General features: G+C 40.2%; 1 protein-coding gene and 1 pseudogene across 2 annotated transcripts in view; one reads left to right on the top strand and one right to left on the bottom strand.

Annotated features, from left to right (window-relative positions):
• Positions 1–20,253, bottom strand: part of LOC309962612 (ubiquitin-conjugating enzyme E2 E2) — a 354,003-nt gene that overhangs the window by 213,350 nt on the left and 120,400 nt on the right. The gene's annotated exons all lie outside the window — the stretch shown is intronic.
• On the top strand, positions 17,630–18,995 carry LOC309962606 (elongation factor 1-alpha 1-like; annotated as a pseudogene). The gene has a single exon. The product of its transcript is annotated as an elongation factor 1-alpha 1-like (transcript).

The following is a 20,253-nucleotide window of genomic DNA, read 5'->3' as shown; positions in this document are numbered from 1 at the left end:
TACACTTCTGTTGTGTACGCCCTTACCTTTCACGGCAGCTCCTCTCCGCCAGCAACACCAGCGGGACACTTTTATTCAGCTTATTTGTAGACCCTTCTGACTATACAAATGAGTAAGTCAAATTAACTTTATCACAAAAATGATGAGTGTTTCTTGTGAAATACGGACCATGGTTCCAAGAGTAACACGCTCGCAGAGTCCTTGCACTGTGGATTTTCCAACAGACTGCGGCATTAAATATTGGCAGCAGGACTAGAGGCATGCTAGAAGCCACAAACTGTCTTACTGGTCATGAGGTCAATTGTAGTAATAATGGTGAACTTCCACAGAGCACTTCCTGTGTGCCAGGCACTACTTTAAGTGACTGACATGTATGAACTCATTTAATCTTTATAGTTTTAGGTAACAGTCCTATCCCCATTTTATGGATAAGGAAACTGAAGTATAATTATTCAAAGCTCTACTGTTGAGATTCTACCTGCAGGGCATCGTAGATCTTATTTTGGACTTAGGAACTCTGGTAGTTTATGTATAATATACATATTTTTCTACTTGCGCCCTTTACCTTCGATGTAAAAGACCACAAGCTAAACATTTAAGCATAGGTAAGCTTAGGTATAAGCCTACATTTTACTGACAGCTGCGAACAGAAACGAAAGGCAGCATTATAAAACTATGTCCCGCACAGCCACTCTTATCTGCAGAAGCTATATTCTAATTCATGACCTTTGCCCTTTTCCTTCCTTTCTTTCCCCCGTTTTTTCTTTTCTGAAAACGCCTCAATAATTTTAATAGTGTAATCATTGATCACACTATTTATTTGGAAACACATCTGGCCCAAATTTCCTCCTTATGAAAACTAAACAACACTGCTGTATATCATTTTATCCTAATTCTCAAAAGGGATCAATTAGATGATGTAAAAGTGTGAAAGAACCAGAAGACTAAAAAACTATGTGTATACAGTTCCATAAAACAAACACAATAATTGATAGTAAGGGAAGTGAAAAGGAATAAACATTTGTTGACTTCCTGCCTGTTTTTAAAAATTTATTGTTTACAATAGAGACAAATTTGGTTTGAAATGCCAAATTTGGTTAGATTAGTAAGGGAGAAAAAGTGTTGATGGTAACACTATTTACGTCTCTTTAGATTGAAAGGGGAATCTAGGCATTACGGAGAATTTGTTTTAGCTGATTAGATTACATATAATATTCTCCATTGCTTTATAAACATGTATTTTCATCTCGGTGAGATTTTGAGAACCAGCCTATATGGTCATAAACTGAATTTTAACATTGTATAAACCAGGCCTCTGGCTGCAGAATGCAGTGAATTCTGTAGTGTACCAGTGTATTTATTTATATTCAACTTTATTATTTATTCCTATGTGTTTATTTTTAGATTTCTGACTTGTTCCTGACACCAAAAACACATATTTATATTTTTTCATTGCAAATATTATGGAAGGTAGATTAGGACTTAGCATCAGCCTGAGTTGATGAGGTGAATTTAATAGAAAAGGGAAGAGGAAACTTCCCTTAATAAACTTTAAGGCCAAGAATACATTTTTATGTTATTTTCCCTACTTCTTAACTGTGGAAAACTATAACCACCAAGGTCTCACAGTTAAAAGCACTGATATTTCAGGACAAATTATAAAGGGAAGCGTTTCCTTTGGAGAACTTCTCCCGCATCATTGTTGTTGCTGCGTGGGGGGAACGGTGCTTTTGCATTTAGCAGCATAAGCCTTCTGGTCTAACAGGAAAAAGGAGAGAAAAGTTATTCTCTCTCAGATTTTTAACTGTGGTTTGTATGCTACAACCTTACCTACTACTTGTATATGTGTGAGTGAATACATATACAATGAATATTTCCTTACTTTCAAAAATATCTTAAAATAATGACGGTATTAAAGTTCCTTCAATGAAACATATTAAATGACATGCGAATATGCTTATAGCTTAGCATTAAATGAAAATAAAAGCAAGAGGCAAGATTAAACAGGTAATATATTCTGCTTTTCCAAAACTCTTCTGAAGTGAACAAGCATATTACTTTGTAGGTAACCCTTTGCCAAGCACAGCATGCATACAGAAGAGTGCGCGAGTGGAAGTATACAGCTGGAAGAATGCTTCTGCAGTGAACACACCTGTCTAACCAGTGCCCAGACCAGCAAAGCAACACCGCCAGCGCCTTAGGCTCCCTTTCAGTTGCTGTCTCCTGCCCCCTCTAAACAGAAAGCACGTCTAACACCGCTGATGAACCTGGACTGCTCGGGACCATACGCGAATGCACGTACACAGCATGCACTCTCTTGCGTCCGACTTCTGTTGCTCGATGTTGTTTGTGGGATTCGTCCACATTTGCGTACTTGTAGTTTATGCATCCTCATTGCTGTGTAGTAATCCAACATGTGAATCTATCATAAACCATCCACTCTACCTTCGTGGCACTTGACTAGTTTCCAGTTTGGGCTTATGACATTGTTTTATTTTTATACTTAAAAACAGATCTAAAAGCCAGAAACACCAACCAAAACTAGTTTTCAAATGAACAATCTTTAAATTGGCAAATGATTTACTACGCTCATTATTCCACAAGTTCTCTTTCCAGTTCTGATCTATCAGAAATCTGCCGATTTAGGGGTGTCTAGCCATGTTATTGATGTTGCTCAACCTGTTTTTCTTCAAACATAAGTGCTTTGATTTATTTGGTTCAGAGAGTTTCATTCCCTCTCAATGGCTGTTGACATTTCACAACAGAGGCACCAGCTCACTCTCCCTTTTCAACCTCAGAGTCACTTAAAAACCTGTCAAAAAACATTCTGGAAAAACTTTCCCAGAGGTCACGTGTTGGCCAACTCCTGCTGTCTGTAATAAAGAAACCAAAAGCTCATACACATAAAAAAGCCTCAGAGCCACAAAACGCTTTGCGCTTAGTCATTCATGTAATTTCGGGCAAACGTCATGAAGCAAGCTAATGCCCTAGAACTTTTTCTGTTTGTCTTAACGTAAGTGAGTATAATCACCTCCGCTCCTCCATCACTTCCCACTGTCTCTGAGTTGCTTCCTGCAGGATCCCACTGCAAGAAATAAGTGAAAGGATGAAAAACTGAGAATGAAAGTATGGATGCTAATGAGATAGCGTAGTGTGAGCCAAGTTCAAGTGACAAAGTGCGAAGAAATGCAGAGTAAGGACAGCCTATGCACCCTTTACTGGAGACAGTCTTCACAGTAGGATCCTCAGCAAATTATTTAAATGTGACTTATGCATATTAAAAAATACTTCTCAAAGACATCTCTTTTAAAGAAAACAAGAATTCTCTTTGATCTTTATTCTAGAATCTTCTAGTCTTACAACACTGTTCTGCAATTTAAAAGAAAATAAATTTATTTATTAATTTTTGGCTGCACTGGGTCTTTGTTGCTGCCCGCGGGCTTTCTCTAGTTGTGGTGAGCGGGGGCTACTCTTCGTTGCAGTGTGCAGTCTTCTCATTGCGGTGGCTTCTCTTGTTGCGGAGCACGGGCTCTAGGCACGCGGGCTTCAGCAGCTGTGGCACATGGGCTCAGTAGTTGTGGCTTGTGGGCTCTAGAGCGCAGGCTCAGTAGTTGTGGCACACAGGCTTGGTTGCTCCACAGCATGTGGGATCTTCTCGGCCCAGGGCTCCCCTGCATTGGCAGGCGGATTCTTAAGCACTGCGCCACCAGGGAAGTCCTGCAATTGTTTGTTCACATGTCTGTCTCTTCCTCTAGACTGTGCTCCTCTGAGTGTGGATACTGTAATATTAAATTTCATATACCATAGCATCTAGCACTTAAGTGATGCATAAATGTTTCATGCATGAGAGGATGCATTAATTAAATGAGGAAACAATTTTTTGAAAAAGAAAAGCTGGTGGGTAGAGTAAAAAACATTGCCTATGTGAGGTCTTCTTGTTCTGAACTCAGCTGCAGACGCTCCACCAGGTCCGCAACCCTGGAGTGTAGAAACAGCATCCTCATGAGATCCTGGATGCAGGGGAGGGAAGTCTGCCCTTAAGCACAAGGTGTCTGTCAGCATGGCTGCCCGTGCTCGCACAGGTCTAGTTCTGCCTCTGACTAGAGATTAACCGACTGCGATCCACTTGAATGTGGAGACCACCTGCCTAAAACTGCACTAAGTTGCAACTGACCTTTGGAAACTGAGTGGAGCTCTGGCCGTGGCAAACAGAAGGCTGAACGACAGACACTCCAGCTACACGGCGGAGAGGGCTAGGTCGGTGGGATCTTGATGGCTGAGAGGTGTCCGTCTTCTGGACGCCCGGTACTAAACTCCTATTGCCTATTAAAATTTAACACAGGTTAATGAACACAATGCTGTAGAGAGTTTAGCAGCTCTCAGCACAGTAGATCCAACACAGCTTTTTGTCTTTATCATTTTGTTATGTATCATTTACTTTATGTGGCTTAAGAAATATCATTGTAAGATGTTCTTCAGAATTTTGACCACAGTAACTATTACAAAAACCAATACTTCTTTTCTTTATTTTTCAAAATTGTTATTTAATATTGGATTATAGTTGACTAACAATGTTGTGTTAGTTTCGGGTGTACAGCACAGTGATTCAGGTATACGTGTACATGTATTTATTCTTTTGGAAATTCTTTTCCCATTTAGGTTATTACAGAATACTGAGCAGAGTTCCCTGTGCTATACAGTAGGTCCTTTTTAGTTATCTATTTTATATATAGTAGTGTGTATGTCAATCCCAAACTCCCAGTCTATCCACCCCCACCCTCGTCCCCCCTGGTAACCATAAGTGTGTTCTCTAAGTCTGTGAGTCTGTTTCTGTTTTGTAAATAAGTTCATCTGTATCATTTTTTTTTAAGATTCCAAATGTAAGCAATATCATATGAAATTTGTCTTTCCCTGTCTGACTTCACTTAGTGTGACAATCTCTAGGTCCATCCCTGTGGATGCAATAATGCAATGGCATTATTTCAATCTTATTCTATGGCTGAGTAACATTCCGCTGTATATATGTACCACATCATCTTTATCCAGTCCTCTGTCGATGGACACTTAGGTTGCTTCCATGTCTTGGCAACTGTAAATAATGCTGCTATGAACACTGGGGTGCATGTATCTTTTCTGATGAGTGTTTTTGTGTTTTGGAGGGATATATATCCAGAAGTGGAACTACTGGGTCATATGGTAGTTCTACTTTTAGTTTTCTGAGAAACCTCCATACTGTTTTCCACAGTGGCTGCATCAATTTGCATTTCCATTAATAGTGTACCAGGGTTCTCTTTCCTCCACATCCTAACCAACATTTGTTATTTGTGGGTTTTTCTGTTCCGTGATAGCCATTCTGACAAGTGTGATGTGATATCTCATTGTGGTTTTGATTTGCATTTCCCTGACAATTAGCGATGTTGAGCATCTTTTCATATGCCTGTTGGCCATCTGCATTTCCTCTTTGGAAAAATGTCTGTTCAGTTTTTCTGCCCATTTTCAATCAGGTTGTTTGTGTTTTGGATGTTGAGTTGTATGAGCTGTTTATATATGTTGGGTATTAATCCCTTATTGGTCATATCATTTGCAAATATTTTCTCCCATTCAGTAGGTTGTCTTTTCATTTTGTTGATGGTTTTCTTGCTGTGCAAACGCTTTTAAGTTTAATTAGGTCCCATTTGTTTATTTTTGCTTTTATTTCCTTTCCTTTAGGAGACAGATCCAAAAAAATATAGCTGCGATTTATGTCTTCCTCTAGAAGTCTTACAGTTAGGTCTCTAATCCATTTTGAGTTTATTTTTGTATATGGTGTTAGAGAATGTTCTAATTTCATTCTTTTACATGTAGCTGTCCAGTTTTCCCACTTATTGAAGAGTCTTGTCTTTTCTCCCACTTATTTTCCCACTTATTGAAGAGTCTTGTCTTTTCTCCATTGTATATTCTGGCCTCCTCTGTCGTAGATTAATTGACCATAAGTGCATGGGTTTATTTCTGGGCTCTCTATCCTGTTCCATTGCTCTATGTGTCTGTTTTTGTGCCAGTACCATGCTGTTTTGATTACTGTAGCTTTGCAATATAGTCTGAAGTCAGGGAGCATGATTTCTCCAGCTCCATTCTTCTTTCTCAAGATTGTTTTGGCTATTCAGGGTCTTTTGTGTTTTCATACAAATTTAAAAATTTTTTGTTCTGGTTCTATGAAAAATGCCATTGGTGTTTTGATAGAGATCGCACTGAATCCGTATACTGTCTTGGGTAGTAGGGTCACTGTAACAATATTGATTCTTCCAATCCAGGAACACAGTAGCTTTCCGTCTGTGTCATGTCTAGTTTCTTTCATCAGTGTCATAGTTTTCAGAGTACAAATCTTTTGCCTCCTTAGGTAGGTTTATTCCTAAGTATTTTATTCTTTTTGATGCAGCGGTAAATGGGATTGTTTCCTTAATTTCTCTTACTGATACTCCACAGGCCAATATCACTGATGCACATAGATGCAAAAGTCCTCAACAAAATACTAGGAAACCAAATCCAACAATACATTAAAAGGATCATCACCATGATCAAGTAGGATTTATCCCAGGGATGCAAGGATTTTTCAACATCTGCAAATCAATCAATGTGATACAACATATTAATAAATCGAAGAATAAAAACTATATGATCATCTCAATAGATGCAGAAAAAGCTTTTGATAAAATTCAACACTAATTTTATGATAACAACTTTTCAGAAGGTGGGCAAAGAGGGAATATACCTCAACATAATAAAGGCCGTATACGACAAACCCACAGCCAACATCGTTCTCAATGGTGAAAAACTGAAAGCATTTCCTCTAAGATCAGGAACAAGACAAGGATGCCCACTCTTCTATTCAACATGGTTTTGGAAGTCCTAGCCACGGCAATCAGAGAAGAAAGAGAAATAAAAGAAATCCAAATTGGAAAGGGAGAAGTAAAACTGTCACTGTTTGCTGATAACTTGATACTATAGACAGAAAATCCTAAAGATGTCACCAGAAAACTACTAGAGCTCATCAATGAATTTGGCAAAGTTTCAGAATACAAAATTAATACACTGAAATCAGTTGCATTTCTAAACCAATACTTCTTTTGTTTGTTTTTTTTGCGGTAGGCGGGCCTCTCACTGTTGTGGCCTCTCCCGTTGCGGAGCACAGCTCCGGACGCACAGGCTCAGCGGCCATGGCTCACGGGCTCAGCCGCTCCGCGGCATGTGGGATCTTCCCAGACTGGGGCACGAACCTGTGTCCCCTGCATCGGCAGGCGGACTCTCAGCCACTGCGCCACCAGGGAAGCCCTAAACCAATACATTTTAAAATGTAACTAAAAATGAGCTTGAATTCCATCTTAATAGCACTGACTACTCACAAAATTAATAGTCATGCGAGAAGAATAACACAAGTCACTGAGATTTTAAAAATTATAGTTACAGGGAGTTCCCTGGTGGTCCAGTGGTTAGGACTCAGTGCTTTCACTGCCATGGCCCCTGGTTCAATCCCTGGTCAGGGAACTAAGATCCTGCAAGCCGCGCAGCGTGGAAAATAAAATAAAATAAATATAAAAGTTAAGGTTACGGACATCAAAAAGTAGAGACTGATAAACTGATAAATTGGTTATTTGTATTGTCATGTTAAGCATTTAAATTACCTTTATAAGACTTTCTTTAAAATCCTTTTTTGAGCAGCTGCACATTTGATTAATATATAAACAAGATACCGATGTTCTCATTTTGATTACTAAAATATTTTCTTTCATTCTTTTCAATTATTTAAAGTTAGCAGAGCCCCAAGCATCGTTTGGGTAGGAAAGTGACAGACTGATGTCAGGATACCGAAGAGGAAGAAAAGCATCTCACGAAGAGCAGCCAGCAGCAACTAATGGTTTTCAGCTGTTGCTGACGTAACTGATCAAGGTGCTGTAACAGAAAGCAGTTTTGTGTGATTCATATATTGTTCTGTCGGGATGCATTGTACTCCCTTACAATTTTTAAGCCTAGCTAACTCCAGGTTTCCCCCTTCCTTAAAAGGTAGTTTCTAACTATGTGTTCATTTTAAAGCTAATAATTGACAGTGAAAGAAAACTGGCAGCCTGTTGAGTTGCAACAAACGTTAAGGCTTGTGTTAAACAAATATTCTTTATTTGACTAAAATAAAATAGTCAGCTATGTGAACATTCGTCCCACATTTGCCAAATGCCTTTAGTTGAGTTGTTAATATCCTAGAATAATAAAAGATTAGTACCTTTCACTTATCATTAACCTACTGGGTCCAGATTTTGCTTTCAGATACTATCATCACACATAGGTTGAAAATGCCATTTACCCAACTATCAAGGCATAACTTTCAGTGAAATGTATTTAGCTATCAAAGATCTGCAAGCAATCCACTGGTGGAGATATGATACTGCTTTGACGGACTGCTGGTGAAGGTTTAGCTACAAAAGTATATACACTTATAAAGGCATTCACTGTTCACTAAAGACTGTAATGTACTGCATATTAACTAATAAGATATTCTCTTATATAAATACTACCCCTAAACTGTATTTAGTGGTGTTCTTTAGCACCAATAGAATTTTATTCACAATACTAGAAAACTACAAAATTTATCCATGTTTTCTGTAAGTTTCTTTTACTTTTTTACTCATCATAGAGTCAGGGACAGTTATGGAGAAAGCACTATTACTTCTATTACATTCTGGAAAACCTTGGTTCATTTGTGAAAACTTCTGGCTCAACCTGCTTTCTGAAGGAGAAAACTAAGTTACATATGAGACCACAGTTGGATACTGTGGGTACTAAAGAATTGTAATCAGAGGCTCCGCTCCCCTGACGTGGTACCATTCTCTGATGGCCAATTAGTACTGAGGATCCTTATGCAGCGACCTTTCCTTTTTCAGTCATGCTATTCCCCTCTCTTTACTCCACCTCCCACCCCGGCCCCTCTCCCCCTCCTGCCATTAGGACTATTCTTAAGTAACCTAGAAGGCTGAAACTTATTGCTCGGATTGCCACCTACCAACAGGGAAGCTTAACTTTGGCTTTGAAAATAGATTTTTTTTTTAAGTTCAAAGCTTTGTAAGCCAGGCTTTCAAGTGGTTAAAAGGTTTTCTAAGAACTTCCAAAGCTGAGTTTTTACATAAGAAAAAACAAGTTTGGAGGATTAACTGTATTATAATCATAGTGAGAAGAAAAATTCCAAATACCTTGCAAAGAAAATTCCAAATACCTTGCAAAGAAAATTCCATACCTTTCAGGTCCACAAGTGTTGGGGGACACAGAGATTCTGAGTGGATGAGCCTAGCGCGGGGCAGTCCTGAGGAGGGACCAAGTTCCCCTTCATCCTCCCTGACTTTCACACTAAGAGGTGGAACAAGACAGGATGCTCAGAAAAGCTGAAGGGTAAGCCCGAAATTTTCAGTTTGTCGCTTGGCTTCTCTGGGGCAAGAGCCTGCAAAAACTGGCAAGCCTTTCAGAAAGTTCTGTTGGGGACAAAGTGTTGTGTCCATCGTGGCACAGAAGTAATGGACAGAGGAATGAAGTCTGAGGAAGGTTTTCCCAGCTGACGGACCAGAGGGTAGTCTTTACAGGATTCTACAAACTCCTGGGTAGTGCAGAGAAAGCAACCAAGAATTTCAAGGTCCTGATAAAGAGCTGGGAGATGCTGAGGGAACTGCAGGGTTAAAACTGACTTGGTTTCCAGAGCGAGGGGAAGGCAGCTGAGTGCAGATTCCTACACACAGACAGAACGGCATGCCTCTGCAGCCCCTGCCACAGCTTTCCTACTGACCCCGTGGATGCAGTGAGGACAGGCCGGAGGCCCAGAGGTCAAGCCCATGTAAGATATCACTGGAAGCACAGCAAGAGGGGGGATGCCTTGCCTGTACTCAAATGCCATCTTGATTAAGAGGGAGAGGAGAACCCTAGAGAGGAGCAGAAATTTTTATAGACTGAATAATTGGTCAAAAGAAAGTGTTTCGGGCTTCCCTGGTGGCACAGTGGTTGAGGGTCCGCCTGCCGATGCAGGGGATGCAGGTTCGTGCCCCGGTCCGGGAGGATCCCACATGCCGCGGAGCGGCTGGGTCCTTGAGCCATGGCCGCTGAGCCTGCGCGTCTGGAGCCTGTGCTGCGCAACGGGAGAGGCCACAACAGCGAGAAGCCCGCGTACCGCAAAAAAAAGAAAGTGTTTCAAGTGAGAAGATACTGAGATACCATTTTAAAAGGCGAGGTTGTGTGTTTTATAACATGGTTGGGAATGGCAGCTGAGAACTAGAAAGGGATCACTTCAGAAAGTAAAGTTACTTTTTTTGCACACCCTAGATTGGGACTGGCCAATTTAGACCTCTGATGCTAGAAAACGTCAAACTATAATACTGTCACAATCCTCACAGAAATTAAAATTCCTGATCTGTAAAACCTGTACTGAATGATTAATGCTATGACTCCTTTTTCTACAGCATTACCTTTAAAGGATAAAAAAAATCAAGCTATCATTCATGTCTCTCTGTTTACTAACCATATAAAGCAGTGTAAGCAATATACACATACCCTCTACAACTACATGAAATTTTTTTTAGCTCTCATGTAAATGATCTACGACTTTCTGAATTTTATTGTTAGATATTCTGCCACCTCTTAAAGTTTTTGTTTCACGTGTGAAGCTGCCAGTTCTGAGCAGCAGAAGTAGTCTCTGGACTGTCCTTAGAACCAGGCGAAAGCAGTGAGTCAGAACCCAGGAAGACGGGAAAGAAACAGGATGGAATATACCCAGTGTAGTCAGATGATCAAGGGCTTGAGCTAGACAGCCACCTACAGAGCCAGAGTCACTGTTAACAAAGAAATCTTGGCTGTGAAGTAGACAAATGTTGCATGCTTGCTCAAAAATGAACCCCAAGAGTTGCAGAGACTGTGCCTGCAGTTAAGTGCTGTCAGGTAAGTCAAAGAGGGATGTGAGGTTACAGCCAAGACTTTATCCTCATGTCAGACTGACACTGGCTGTAGACAAATTCTTCACTTTCATATGTTCCCTGAAAACTCTTCTCCAGAATTTACTTTTGTGGATTATTTCATTTCTTCCTATACCCAAGTATATTCCTCGACTTCACCTCCTCATCTTTGTTTTGAATATCCCCTGAACGTTTTCCTCTACTCCTCAGCAGTACCCTTCACCCTGTAAAATGTTTGCCTGAGACTCATCTCCCCTTTTCAGTAAACCTCACACAAACTCCAAGTAGCTTGCGGAACTAGCCCTCCGAGGAAAAACAAACGTTAAATCTTTGTTATCAATCAGGACAGGCTAAGTTATGCTGCATAACAAACATCAAAACTTCAGTAATTAACAGAACAGGGGTTTATTTCTCACTGCACATAGAGACTGTGTAGCAGAGTGATTCTCCTGGGCTATGACTCCTATGTCAGTAGCTTAGTAAATCCAGGCTGCTTTGAACTTATTACCATGACTGCCATGGCAGGGAAGGAGAGGGTGGAGAGTCTCGAATTAGCAATTAAAGGCTTTCATCTGGCCCAAATCCCATTGGCCAGAAATTGTCTCTCGGTCTTGCTCAACTGCAAGGAGGGGGAAAGCAGAATCCTTCCATGGACCAGAAGGAATAGGGAACCAGAATGGATAAATACTAAGTCATCAGCACACCTTGCTTGGGCAATGAAAAGTTGATGTGCTGATACGGACTTCTGAGAAGCAAGAAACTGTAACAGTGTTTGTTATCCTAAGTGCTTTTTTTCTTACCTGTTGGCTGATCACTTACTTAATTCCTTCCTCTAAAGGGCCAGCTTTCACTTGCTGAGTCCTGAGAATGCCAGTACCCGGCGAAGTGTGTACATGTGTGTGTATGTATGTATATACACACGCACAAATGAGACTGCAAGCATATGCACAGAAGATATTTAAGTATTTGATTCCTTTTCAATTCCCAACAGTACCCATTATAACAGGCAGATTTAGGATTTTTTTATCTGTTTTAATTGTATATGTGAAATTTCATTCCAAAGAGATCTGAGGAGTCCGGGAGCACAGCCTTTCCATTAAAGCCATTAATTCTACATGAGCGCTCTCCATCACCAGGGACGATTTTCAGAAAATAAATATACTGAATGGAGAGAGAGAACGAAAAAGAACTAGACACCCCGAAGGTTTCTATCTCTGGGGGGTGATATGGCTCTAGCAACACTGCCTGACTCTTGATTCCTAAACATATGTCACCTATACTTAGGTAGAAAGTCCTCCTCTGAAAATGTTGCATCTTCAAAGACAGAAGGAAATCTGTTTTAAGAAGAGACACAAAACTGATCGCAGGACCACCTGGAAAAATACTTATATACTCCCGGTAGGCTTTTGTTGTTCTGTGGGGTTCTGAATTAGCTACTAGCTGTTTTTTACAGAAAGCTCTGTTAAAATGCCCATACGGTATACAATGGTGTAGTTACTCTGCCTTGCTGAATCAACGTCTTAGAGCAAAATATAAACAGTAAGTTTTTTTTAACAAGTTTTGTGTACCATGGGTCATAAAATTCACTAAGCTCTGCCAATGAAATTAGTGTAGAAACATGTAATACGTTTGTCATGATAAAATATTCTATATAACGAACCTCTTTAAAAGAAGGGGTGGAAATGAGTTTTGAATAGCTCCATGGACAGTATCAGTAAGTACCTTTGTAAAAAACTGAATAGTTGATACTTGTATTTTAGGATTTTTTTAAGGACATGAGTCTGTCAGAATCAAATTGATTCACTTGTTCTGTAACTATAAATTATAAAGTGATTTATTAAATTATACGGTTAAAGACAACGTCTTGCTTACAAGATCACTTTCATGTTGTTTATATCTCTCTCTTTTATTTTAAAGTGGCTGTCAGAATATCACAAGGGAACTGAAAACAGGTCTTTAAATACCTAATCATTTGTCTCTAAGAAAAGCAAAAGAGCACATCATACGCTTCAAGTTAACGTGCCACAAACCACCCTGGATCGAGTGCTTGCCTATGCTGGGCACAATACCCTGCCTGCTACACACAGTATCTCATTTAATTCCATTGTAACCCTGTGAGAACTGAGACTCAGATATAGTCAATAAACTGCCCAAGGACACTAAAGTTTAGAAGCAAAATCTGAACCCTCGCGCTTGTTCTTTTCCTTTTGCTTTGCTGTTTCTGCGCTTTGGGAGGGGGTGGGAGTGCCAGGGACAAAGGAACTGATGGTGAAGGAGCCCTACCTGGTCCCGCTCTGCCTGCAGCCTCTTTCAACTGTTCCGCACGGTCAGCCTCACATTTCTGTCAGAGCTCACGCTCTGCTGCTTTTCACGGGCTCTGGACAAATGACTACTTTTGTGTCTCTGCTCATGTTTCTTGCACTGTTTCAGGATCGTGGTGTTGCTACAGGTAGTGGCAGAGCACTGGTCCTGCCGGCTCAAGTGTAGTACTTGCTTTGAGAAACACCATTCTGGCAGGCTTGTGGGGTGTGGACAGACACAGGCAGGCTCCTGTGCACTGGCCGTGCACCCTGGAGAGATCCCCTCGGTTCCTCGGGCCTAAGTCAGGCATGAATGGGCTGGTGGTAGCCCACTGTGCAAGTTCCTTCTCTGAGAAAACAAAGCACTATCTAGTCATTAGTCATTCCCTCCTTTTGGAATTGAATGACAAGTAATTTCTAAATAACTTCTCTTGACCTTTGTAACTGTTATCTGTGGACTTTGGAAACTGCTTTAATGGTAGCATATTTGAAATGGACCTTGATCTACAAAATAAACATTTGTAGCGGTTAAAAACTACTATTTAAGAAACAGAACTTTTCATTTTTGCCCTTCTCCGGACACTGCAAAATGACATGCTTTTATCTTTGTGTAATTCTCAGTGAGCACTAAGATGTTTTGGGTTTTACATAATTAAGCATTTTAATTAATTCAAAAATTATACTTGCCTCTTGAGAACACTTTGAAAATTTGCAATTCCAATGTATTTAGAAGGGGAGATTTTATGAAACACAGATAATGGAATTGCATATGAACTAACTTTCTAAACTCTGAACGTGGGAATACAGAGAAGACCTCTGAGCTGCCATGGAGCCAGGCCCTCACTTGGGTCCAGGACTGTCTTCCGGGTTAAGGTTGCTGGTTTCACAGGCTTAGGTACCTGGCTTTTCCTCCTGCCAATTACAAGGGGAATCCCCACTTCATTCCGCCACAGTTATGCATTGCTGGAAAGATCAACCTAGGAGTCTGAAGAGCACTGAAAAGCATCTTTATTACAGCACAGAGGGATAGTGTTCCCAACTACGGCCCTCTGTCATCCAAAAAAGTTTAACAAGCATGTTTAGTTCACTCTGCTAGGAAAAAGGAGAGAGTGCTGTAATTGAGAAAGATTTCTGTTAAAAAAAAAAAGTCTGAGTCCTTCCTTCTCCCTACCTCCCTCTTCCTTATGTGACAGAGATTAATTGCTTTTCTACTGTGTGCCAGACCTGTACTGAGTGTTGTGGACACAAAGGTGAGTAAAAAACATGTTCTTCGTCCTCAAAGAGTCTGCTATGTAATGGTTCAATAAACACATAAGCAAATAGTTCAAATACAACATTATTGTTATCGGGTGTGTTCTAGATACTACTAAGGAAGAAAGAATAATGAAGAGTCTTCCTGAGGAAGCGGTCAAGACCAGCTTCAGAATCACGGTGGATTTTCCAGTTAATACTTCATTCTCCAGTGGTGTCGGATAAATGAGGTGTAACTATATTTGGAAAGATTACTAGCTTGGGATTTACTGTGGTCATTCCTCTGGGATTGTAGTCTGTTAGTCTTTGGTAGAGAAGAAAAATAAAATTAAGAGTTATTTCAGGCTCTAGATGGGTCAATTTGTAAATTTTGTAGGAAGCAACTTGAACTCCTCAGAATAAATTCCTTTTTATAAATTGAAGATGTGGTTGGATATTCTTTATACTATAACCATAGAACCACTTTATATAAAATCATCTATTTGAGCGTTAAGCAAGGGTAATACAGAGGACCATCTGTATCACTTTATGTAATTTAAAATTTTTAATAATTTTTATACAAACTTTTATTTCATATATAGTAGATACTTATTCTCTGAGGATAATTCCATGAAAAGGCTCCTTAAGGTGCAATCACTGAAAACTAGGATAAAACAGAATAAATTGTGAAAGAATAAACCAAAGAACAGAAAAGTAACCTGATTTTAACTCAGTTAAGAAAATCTCTACTATAACTGAAACAGTGTTCTAATTAGAAGGATAGTGAAAATCGAGTGTTTTATTGGCATGATTTTTTGTACGCCTGGCAACACATTATTAGATTTTTTTACTGCATATTTGGTTTTTACAGTATAATAAACATCATTTTTACAAAAAATATTAAGGTGCTTCATCAATTTTTCCAAGGGCCTCCCTCTCTCAGTCCTCTGACAGTCAAGTCACTCGTTAGAACTATTCTGTTGTCATCCTTGTTGGCTTTCTCGTTTATTGGTGGCTTGGAATGTGACCTCAGCAGTTCTTCATCATTTTAATTCATTTCATGAAATCTGAATAATTTCCAGTTTCACTTTATAATCTAACTGAACTTGCCTTGTACTTGTTGAGAAACCAGTCTTTGATAGGATGAGCACACAGACAGACACTGGTGTTAAACAGAAATAATGTTTGTGTTAGGACTAATTTTGTCAGTGATCACTTCATTAGTATTTTCATTTAGTTATGGCTTTTGTTTCCCTATGTATTTTTTCGTATTTTTTAATTGTAGGAACTGGTATGGTATATTTCTTAACACCTAACAGAACATTTCATTTAACCTCTTTTAATTATTTATATCATTATGTATGGAACTCACTTTATAAAAATGATAATCCTAACACAGAAACCAGCTAGATGATGAAAAAAGATGATGATGGTGGTGACCGCTGACATTTGTGAAGCTCCTACTCTGCACAGGCGCTCTACGTGGCAGTATACAGGGTAATCCTTCCCACAACCCAGCAAGGTTAGTGTCAGTCATCCTGACTTCATGGAGGAGGGAACTGAGGAAGTTCACACAGGTGGGGAGTGTCGTAACAGTTGAAGACAAGCCATTCTAGTCCTCACGTTTGTGCTCTGCACTACAATGTCTTTCCTTGGTGTAAAGAAGCATCCACTTCAGAGTTTAAATACAGTTTTTGGTGCATATAATATGAAATTCATAAAAACGTGATCAGTCCACAGTTGTAGGAATACATTTCTAGATTTTTATGTACTTTGTCTATTAAGAAACTGGCAAAGATGTCTCTTGCTCCTGTTTGTTATTGAGAGAGATTCCACAAATACACACCCCTGTCTCAGCTGATTCAAGATTCACAAGGGAAGGAAAGATGTGGAATTAATGAAATTAGCTTTCTAAAACAAACCTCATAAAATAGAGTAGTGTTTTGAAAAACTACCTGACCTCATGAAGTAAATCTAATACTAACAGCTTATGATGATAAAAGTGTCTCTTTAATGGAACTTGTGATTGCCATTGGAACTGCAGTTAATTTACAATGTGTATTTTTCTATTACCTACTACTCTAGAGTTACAAGATTCAGCCTGGATACATTCATGAGTTGAAGGAGGAAATACAGATATTTTACTCTTTTATAACTGCAGAATCTGGAATTTCAGATGGTGAGTTTTCAGTTGTTTGAAAGTTTTATTTCTCATTCAAAGAGCAGCTTGGATCATGGCCTTTGGTCAAAGATGCTGTTTTTATTGTTAAAAAAAAGAAAGACTCTTCAACATCAAACAGTAGAGGAGGAAGGAGTCTAAAATTAGCCTGTTAGGTCAGGCACATAGAACTCTGTGGCCCCAGGAATAACGGCATTCCTAGAAAAATGCCTCTTAAGATGAGTAAAACTTCAGAAGTTACTGCTTTATTCCCTTGGTTTTTAAAAAAACTGTTGTCCTCTAGCACGAATAACCAAATAATGATACATTTCACAGATAGAGCCATAAGGTGTCACTGAGCTTTCAGGCTGAGATCTTATGGTTTCTTACATTCCCTCCTAAGAAAAATAATGGGATCACACTCTTGAAAGCTGTCAGATTCCTGTGAATTATCAGTTCACGTACATACCATCTTAGTTTTGGTATAACATGTCCCCAGAGACTAGCACTATGGTTGTTTCTCCAGCACCATGAGCTACCAAACCTGCCGAGGCATTAAGCATACTTTTGGCATATGCCCTTAGAAATGTGGGAACTTCAACGCTGAAGCCAGCCATCCAGCCATCAGGTCTGGTTTTCTGCTCTGAATGCAGTCTGTCTCGCATTAGAGGCAGGCATTAAGGTCCCTTGAGTTGCCTACTTGGGTAGCAACGTACAGAAGGGAGAAATTCCACTTTCATTGCATCCAGTGATCTTTTTACAAAGCGTGAGGACTGATCTTTTGCAATTCTAGCCTAGTTAGTGTAATTGCAGCTACAGTCGTATTTATTTAGGCCCCTAATCCCTAAATCAACCTTCTACACTGGGAATTTCAGATTTATTTTAGGTTAACTTTATATCACCGTAAAGAAAATCCTTTCACTTTTTTGCAAGAGGTTTACTGCCACAACAGGTGTCATAAGAAACCACTACAAATCTAAGCCAAAATGGGAAAGAAAAAAACTCCTATCAGCATCTTCACTGGACACACAGATTTGGGCAAATCTACCACCACTGGCCATCTGATCTACAAACGTGATGGCACTGACGAAAGAACCACTGAAAATTTTGAGAACCAAGCTGCTGGAGATGGGAAAGGTCTCTTTCAAGTATGTTTGGGTCTTGGATAAACTGAGAGCTGAATACGAGTGCAGCATGACCACCGATATCTCCCTGTGGAAATCCAAGAGCAGCAAGTGTGATGGGACCATCACTGATGCCTCAGGACACAGGGACTAGCGAAAACATGCGGGCAGGCACATCTCAGGCTGACTGTGCTGTTCTCACTGCTGACGCAGGCACTGGTGAATCTGAAGAAGGTGAATGGGCAGACCTGTGAGCGTGCTCCTCTGGCTTACACACTGGGCATGAAACAACTAGTTGTTAGTGTTAACAAAATGGACCCCACTGAGCCACCCTGCAGCCAGAAGAAAAGCAAGGAACTCATTAAGGAAGTCAGCACCTACATCAGGAAAACAGGCTCCAACCCTGACACAGCAGCATTTGTGCCAAGTTCTGACTGGAATGGTGACAAGACGCTAGAGCCAACTGCTAACACGCCTCGGTTCAAGGGATGGGAACTCACTGGTAAAGATAGGAATGCCAGTGGAACCACAATCCTTGAAGCTCTGGACTGCATCCTGCCACCAACGCATCCAACTGACACGCCCTGCGTCTGCCCCTCCAGGACGTCTACAAAATTGGTGGCAAAGCTGGTACTGTCCCTATGGAGGCTTGTGTTTTCAAATCCAGCGTGGTGGCCGCCTTGGCTCCAGCCAACCTTGCAACTGAAACAAAGTCTGCTGAAATGCACCATGAAGCTTTGAGTGAAGCTCTTCCTGGGGACAACGTGGGCTTCAATGTCAAGAACTTGTCTGGCAAAGATGTTCATCACGGCAACAGCAACATGGCTGTTAACAGCAAAAGAACCCACCAATGGAAGCAGGTGGCTTCACGGCTCAGGGAATCATCCTGAGCCATGCAGGGCAAATCAGTGCTGGCCGTGCATCTGTGCACGACTGTCACACAGCTCACCCCGCCTGCAAGTTTACTGAGCTGAAGGAGAAGCGTGATCGCCATTCAGGGAAGAAGCTGGAAGATGGCCCTAAGTCCTGGAAATCTGGTGATGCTGCTATGGTTCCTGGCACGCCCACGTGTGTTGACAGCTTCTCTAAATACCCTCCTCTGGGTCATTCTGCTGTTTGTAACATGTGACAAACGGTTGCTGTGGGTGTCATCAAAGCAGTGGACAAGAAGGCAGCTGGAGCTGGCAAGGTCACCAAGTCTGCCCAGAGAGCTCAGAAGGCTAAGTGAATATTATCCCTAATACTTGCCACCCTAGTCTTAATCAGTGGTGGAAGAACGGTCTCAGAGCTGTTTCTCTCAACTGGCCATTTAAGTTTAACAGTAAAAGAGTGGTTAATGATTACAGTTCATCATTAAGCTTTCAGAAGGAAAGGAGAGTGTTTTGTGGACCATTTGTTTGTGAATGTGGCGGTTTTAAGTTATTCCTTTTTTAAGTCAGTACTTTCTAACGGAAACAACCTGACCAAAAATCTGTCACAGAATTTTGAGACCCATTAAAACAAAGTTTAATGAGGAAAACAATCCTCCCAAATCTCTTAGATATTTTATATCTGTTGCCTCTTTAGATACTAATAGCCTCATGTAGCCTCAAGTGGAAAATACAAGCTCTTTCCATTGTTAATTACTGTTTTAAACCTGTGAAAATTTCTCAAAAGCTCTATCAGCTCAGTCCCCAGAACACGTTTCTGCTCTCTTCCATGTTTTGTTTCCCCATCTTTTTTTTTTTAACCAAAAGCAGGGGTTTTTTTACTTTTAATTTTTAAAATTTTTTATTGAAGTATACTTGATTTACAATGTTGTGTTAATTTCTGCTCTACAGCAAAGTGATTCAATTAGACATATATATATATATATATACACATTCTTTTTCATATTCTTTTCACTATGGTTTATCACAGGATATTGAATATAGTTCCCTGTGCTATACAGTACGACCTTGTTGTTTATCCATTCTTTACATAATAGTTTGCATCTGCTAATCCCAACCTCCCACTCCATCCCTCCCCCAACCCCCACCCCTGGCAACCACATCTGTTCTCTATGTCCGTGATTCAGTTTCAGTTTCATAGATAGGTTCATTTGTGTCCTATTTTAGATTCTACATATAAGTGATATCGTATAGTATTTGTCTCTGTCTGACTTACTTCACTTAGTGTGATCATCTGTAAGTCCATCCGTGTTGCTGCAGATGGCATTATTTCATTCTTTTTATGGCTAGGTAATATTCCGTTGTATACATGTGCCACATCTTCTTCATCCGTCCCTCTGCTGATGGACACTTAGGTTGCTTCCATGTCTTGCCTATTGTGAATGGTGCTGCTGTGAACAGAGGGGCGCATGTGTCTTTTTGAATTACAGTTTTGTCTGGATGTGTGCCCAGGAGTGGGATTGCTGGATCGTATGGTAGCTCTGTTTGTAGTTTTCAAAAAGCAGGGTTTGTTTTGCTCTGCTTTTGCTTTGTTTCAGTGAACCTAATGACCCTGCA

This window comes from Leucopleurus acutus, assembly GCF_964270905.1.
Source record: "Leucopleurus acutus genome assembly, chromosome: 5".
Classification (NCBI taxonomy): Eukaryota; Metazoa; Chordata; class Mammalia; order Artiodactyla; family Delphinidae; genus Leucopleurus; species Leucopleurus acutus.
This window is presented reverse-complemented; position numbering and strand designations above follow the sequence as displayed.